Consider the following 6,935-nt stretch of genomic DNA (forward strand, 5'->3'; position numbering starts at 1 on the left):
GGGGGAGGACCACTAGACATATGAGGCTCATTTCTAGCTTTGATCCCAAATAGTAACTACTGCTCTGGAACACCCTAGTCTCACAGCCCTCAGGATTTTCTACTTCCCTGAGCATTTCTTTTCTGAGTATCTGCCATATAAATCCTTCTTCCAGGGCCCACAGCCACAGGGGTTCATCCCTACCCCTCACCTAAGCAGTTGGGTTCTCAGGTTCCCTTCTTCTTTCCCTAGCCCCTTTTCCAAACAAAAAGTTATGTGTATTACCAACACTGAGGGAGGTCACAGAGACAATAGAATGGGGAGAAGAAGAGACTCTCGTTTGTTTATTTTCATTAAGGATTTTATTTAGCCCTGGCTGGTATGGCTCAGTGTATTGAATGCCAGTCTGTGAACCAAAGGATTGCCAGTTTGATTCCCAGTCAGGGCGCGTGCCTGGGTTGCCAGCCAGGTCCCCAGTAAGGGGTGCTTGAGAGGCAACCACACATTGGTGTTTCTCTCCCACTCTTTCTCCCTCCTTTCTCCTCTCTAAAAATGAATAAATAAAATATTTTAAAAATATTTTTTTAAAAAAGATTTTATTTTATTTTTATTTTTTAAAAGATTTTATTTACTTATTTTTAGAGAGAAAGGAAGGGAATGAGAAAGAGGGAGAGAAACGTGTGAGAGATACATTAACTGGTTGCTCTCACACACCCCCCACTGGGGACCTGGCCTGCAACCTAGGCATGTGTCCTGACTGGGAATTGAACCAGTGACCCTTTGGTTCCCAGGCCAGAGCTCAATCCACTGAGGCACACCAGCCAGGGTGACTCTCTTTCATTTACGCATTCATTGACCCACCCACTCCCTGTCAGAGCCTAGCACCATAGTAAGCACTGTGGCCAGGAGCAGGGAAGGGATCCCAGACACTCAACAGCATTAGCTGAATGAGTGAATGAGTTATCATTCACTCATTCACTCATTGTTGAGACTCAAGAAAAGGGCCTTGGGAGCTTATAGTTTGGTAAGGCAGGTACACCCACTCACCGTTCACACACTGCAAGTAAGCTCGGGACCAGAGGTGCCTACAGTCTCTGGACCTCATGAAGACCAAGGGACATATATAGGCCTGGCCTTTGTCCTCATCAGGTAAGGGGCAATCATCTACCTGCTTGTTTTGTCCTGCCACCATCTCTCCAAGCCAGCTCTTGCCAGCCCAAAAAGTGGGGGTCCCGGGTGGGAGCTGAGTTAGAGCAGGTAGGGAGTCAGGCAAGTCCAAGTAGTTCATCCTTCCCGGGGCTTTCTGCCAGCACAGGGATCTTTGGGTCCTGAAACAAATGTCCTCCTGCTGCGCTTGTTTCCTGTCCTCCTCCCCCACCCCTACCACGAGGCAGGAGTTGGAGCCAGCTGCTCCAGGGCTGAAATCCAAACCAGCCATTGTGCCCCACCTTTTGGCTGTGTCTGACTCTGTGTGCTTGTGTGCTGGCAGGGCTTTTTGTGTGCCCCAGGGGTTGTTGTGCCAAGTCCCAGTCTCTGGGCGTCATGCTTGGGGTACCTGGAGATGCCTGCTTAAGGAAAGGGAGGAAGCTGGGCGAGGGTAGATACCAACTGTGGGTTTGGGGGATAGTTGGGAAGTGGCAGAGGGGGACACTTCACCCACTAATGGGGCCAGTGTGCAGTCATGTAGCTAGTGTCCAAAATGTCGGGAGAGGGAATGTGTCTGTCTGGGACCCTGAGGGTGTGCGGACACATGTGTACAGGCCTGGAAGGACGAGGGGCTCACCCCCTCCAAAATTATGAGTGTAAACACAAGCTGTACCAAGGTTTCACAAGCTTGTGAAGCCCCTGCCCGCCCCCCCCCCCCCAGCACCACCAGCACCCATGAGGAGGTGGGGAAAGCATCCACAGCGCAGGCAGGCCACGCTCCAGCCTCTCCAGTGGCGGCTAAAGGAGCCATCCCTGGAGGTTTACTTGAAGCTTCTGGAAGTTGAACCTCCTCCCTTAACCTTTTATGTATAAATAATTACTTGGTCTATTACATTCAAGGCCAAATTTCAGGTAATCATCTGGGATGGGGGGAAGCCCTCCTGATTCAGCAAAGAGACTTGGGACCACAGACCTACCTAGTCTCTACTGGGTCAGAGTGAAACAGCACCTGACACATGAGTCCCAGCGTGGTCTGGATGCGGGAGATGAATTGCTCCTTCAGTATTTTCCAAGCTTCCCCAGGATAAGAATTAAAGTCTGAGAGGGGAGGCACAGGTTTTCAACTCAGGGTGCCCAAACTCTGAGAGGGGAGACAGGCCCTGTCCTCAGGGGTCTCTGCCTTAGAGCTGGGAGAGACAGGACCCTACCAGAACCCGGAAAACAAGGCTTGGAATCATGTAAAGATGTATGGAATGTATATTTTAAACATTTTTTTCGGGAAATATTTTTTATTGTGGGTAACATTTACCATTGTAATCATTGTAAGTGCACAGTTCAGTGGTGTTAACATGGACGGCCAACATTCACGCTGGTGGATGGCCATCGCCACTGTCCAGCTCCAGAACTTCTTCCGTCTCCTAAACTGAAACCCTGTCCCTGTTGAACACAACTCCCTGTCTTTGCTTCCCCCAGCACCTGGCAACCACCCTTCCATTTTGTGTTTCTGTGAATTTGACTACACCAGGTATCTTGTATAAATGGAATCATATAGTATGTTTCCTTTTGTAATTGGCTTATTGAACTCAGCATAACGTCCTCAAGGTTCATCCATGTAGCATGTGTCAGAATTTCCCCCCTTTTTATGGCTAAAAAATATTCCATTGTGTGTGGGTACCACATTCTGTTTACCCGTTCATCTGTCAATGGAAGCTTGGGCGGCTTCCCCTTTTTAGCTGCTGTGATAAGGCTGCTATGAATAGCATTATTGCACATATGGGTATACAAACACGTGTCTGAGTTCCTGCCTTCATTATCTTTTAAGGGCTGTGGTTTCAAGAATATTGAAGAATGAACGATCCCACCAACTTTCAAGGTCTTTAAAATTGCATTTCAGCCCTGGCTGGCATAGCTCAGTGGATTGAGTGTGGGCTGCAAACCAAGGTGTTGCAGGTTCGATTCCCAGTCAGGGTACATGCCTGGGTTGCAGGCCATGACCCCCAGCAACCGCACATTGATGTTTTTCTCTCTCTTTCTCCCTCCCTTTCCTTTCTAAAAATAAATAAATAAAATCTTTTAAAAATTGAATTTCTTGCCCTGGCTGGTGTGGCTCAGGTTGGTTGGAGTATTGTCCTGTAACCAAAAGGTCAAAGGTTCAATTCCTGGTCAGGGCACATACCTAGGTTGTAGGTTCAAGCCCCAGTCAGGGTGCCTACAATCCCCAGTCCAGGCATGTGCAATTGATCCTTCTCTCTCACACTGACGTTTCTCTCTCTCTCCCTTCCTCTCTCTCTAAAAAGCAATAAAAAATGTCCTCTGGTGAGGATAAAAATAAAAAAATAAAATAAAATTGCATTTCTTGGGCTCCCATCAAATTCAACATACCAAGTTAGGAAAAAGACATTTACACGTAATATAAGTTTATTCCCCAGGGTGGCAGCTGTCTACTTCTATTAATAGACAGAAGAATCAGGAGATGTGTATAACTTAAATCTACGGAAGCAGACTAAGTTATTGCCTCTTGAAGTTTTGAAATCATTGTCAAAACAACCATGTAACTAGGGTTCAGCATGTCCAATCAGAGTCACAAGTAAGAATATAGGCAGCCTCCTGGTTTCAAACTATTAGTAGACAATGTCAATTGCAACCATAAAAGTTGCATATGGCTCCACGGCCCTTCTCGCTGTCATGATGAACAGTTCAGAGGACTATGGGGTTGAGTCTAGGATGGTTTCAAGTCGTTAGCAGTTTTCTCCAACACCTGGAGCTCAAAGTTCTATCTTTGTCCAGGACCCGCTTCTATTTCAAGGCCCTGGACTCCATGCTAACGCCTCCATTCCAGCTGGGAGATTAGGTCTACATAAATAAAATCAGGAGAAAGAACTATCTTCAATCTGGATGGATTGTGCACTGGGAGGCACTTGACCATGCCTGTGTATGGGGGGTGCTGCAGCCGCTGCAGCCCTGTGGACACAAGGCACAAGCATATGAAAACTGCTAGCAAAATGCAGTGAGCCTATTTTGCAAATTGCAGTTACTTCATAAAAACCCTGAAAACCTAGAAGAGGTCTTTAATCTTCACCACCTTCCAGTTCTCTTGCAGTGACGGTAACTAATTATGTAATTGTGGTCTAAGGAATATACAGGTACACATGCATCCACAGAGGGAGTGATGAGGTAAACTAGTCTCTTCCAAGTAAAAAGCTCTTTATCTCACATATCCTAAAAGTTCAAAATTCTGAAGGACCGTGACTTCTTTTCTTTTCAAAGGCATGTTTATATTTACTGATACTTTCCCTCTTTACAAAATATGCACTTGAATCACTTTTCAAATTTATATACCATAAGTATGTTTACCTGACAGTTCACGGGCTTCCTTCCCTCTGTGGATCACAGAACGAACTCGGGAAAGGTAAAGAAGAGGTCTAGGGGTCTGTCCTAAAAGGAACCCAGCTTCCACACTTCTTCTTTCAGGCAGACTCCTTTTAGTAAGCAGTAAAAGTCTTATTTCAAAAAATCTGAGTTTGTGGTCTTTTCTTTTTAATTTTTAAAAGATTTTACTTGCTTATTTATTTATTTATTGCTTTAGAGAGAGAGAAAGGGAAGGAAAAAGAGAGGAAGAGAAACATACATCCTTTGCCTCTTGCAGGCTCCCATCCCCAACAGAGGTCCTGGTCCACAACACAGGCGTGTGCCCCCTGACCAGGAATCAGGGCCAGCGACCTTTGGGTCTTCAGGATAATGCCCAACCCACTCGGCCACACCAGTCAAGGCTGAATTTGTGGTCTTTTATCACAATGAATGTCACATTTTAAAAGTATTGTACTGGCAAATTAAGGGGAACCATACAGATATGTATAATGATTAGGAACCCTTATTTTAAGCTCTGCAAGAACCAGTATGATTGCTTTGTTTAGTGAAATTTTATTGAATTAACAATAATAAAAAGTCATATGAGATTGAAAGCATGGATAGGATGTGCAATAAAGATGACTGACCTGTCTCTCTGGGGACCTGGGAGTCTCTGCAAAGGTTTTGTGTGTGTTGGTGGAATGAGTTCTTGAGGCCAGCTCTATCAAGGGACAGACCCATCTCCTATTCCCTTGGCCCAGGGAAATGGGACACCTCTCCGCTCTGAAATGTTCATGAGCAGTGGAAGGAGGAAGGACAGGGGAACAGATGGAATTCCTGGACAATTGTTCCGGCTGTCACCAGAGAGGACAGGCAGGAGGGAGCACTGGATAATTTACAGAGGAACAGATGCTGAGGCACCTCCGGAACCATCTGGGCAAGAGAGGCCTGGGCTCGGGGTGGATGCTGTCTTTAGATCTGAGTAAACTCCTTGGCCTCCAGCCCATGCCATTTCCTCTACCTAAACTGTGGCTTTCTCAGGAGGACTCTGCTCCCTGAGGACCCACCTCCCGAGTCCATCTGGCTCTCATTCCACCCCTTTCTTTTCTGAGCCTGGGTTCTCTCTTTGCTACCATTACTGATAGGGCCAAGTCTCATCTTGAGGGCCTATAATACATTTTATTCTGTAGTATTTCTTTCTTTGTTTGTGTGGTTTTTTTTTCTTCCTGATTTTTGAGAGAGACAGACAGAGACAGAGACAAAGACATCAGTTTTTTGGTCCACTTATTCATTCATTCATTGACTCTTGCATGTGCCCTGACCAGAGAACAAGGCCACAACCTTGGTGTATCCAGACACCACTCTAACCAACTGAGCTACCCGGCCTATTTTATAGTATTTTTAACCTCTCCTCCCTACTTCTATATTCCAAAATCCCACTATCAATAATATCCATGATATTTACTAATTCAATAAACATTTCTCGAACACCTACTATGCTAGGAATTGTTTTAGACACTGGGGCTGCAGTGATGAGTGAGAAAAAGTCCCAGACCTATGGGGTTTGCATTATAGTGGAAGATGGTAAAAAAACAAAGACATATTTAATATGTCAGATAACAATAAGTGCTATGAAACAAAAAAATTAAGGCAAGGTAAGAAAGAGTGGCTGAGGATGCTGCTTTAGATAGAGTGGCCAGGGAAGGCTCTATATGAGCAGAGTCATGCATGGGAGTGAATATCTGGAGGAATAACATTCTAGGCACAGGGAAGAACAAAGCTAAAAGCTCAGAGGCAGAATTATGCCTAGTGCATTAGAGGATGCCATGCTATTTATTCGTTAAGCAATTGCTGTGTGCCAGGCACCTGCTGGGAAATGGGGAATATGAAGATGCAATCAGTCTGCCTTGTGGGAGCGTCAGCTTAGTAAGGGATACGGCATGTACAGCACAAGTTAGCTACAATGAAGTTATGTGCAAGTGCAAAAGGAGCACCAAATGCAGGAGGATTGGAGAAGGATTTCTGGAGGAGGTGACAGTTTGAGCTGAGGGCTGAAGGAGAAGAGGGCTTGGGCATTTTAAGACCTAAATGAATACACTGGACAATTGGGAGCCTGTAGTCCCCGGAAGAAGTGGAAAATTAGGCTGGTGAACGTGAAAGAGGCTGGATCCTGCGGATCTCTGCGTGACAATCTGAGAAGCTACTTTTCTTCTTTGGATGATGGGGAACTAGTGCTAAGACTTTCCCACCATACTTTTATGCTGTTTTCCTCTATTCTTTTTTTTTTTTTTTTTTGAGTACCAGAATCTTTCCCCACCCTTCCCGCTATCGCCTTACTCCTACACTTCCTTCCCGCTCCAGCGGCCAGGCCTCCAACTCTCGCTCCTAGGATATACCCATCTTTCCCCATCACGCGGCGCCCAGCATGAGGCCACGCCCCATTACCACGTCCCCGGTGACGC

This window comes from Phyllostomus discolor, chromosome 4, assembly GCF_004126475.2.
Source record: "Phyllostomus discolor isolate MPI-MPIP mPhyDis1 chromosome 4, mPhyDis1.pri.v3, whole genome shotgun sequence".
NCBI lineage: Eukaryota > Metazoa > Chordata > Mammalia > Chiroptera > Phyllostomidae > Phyllostomus > Phyllostomus discolor.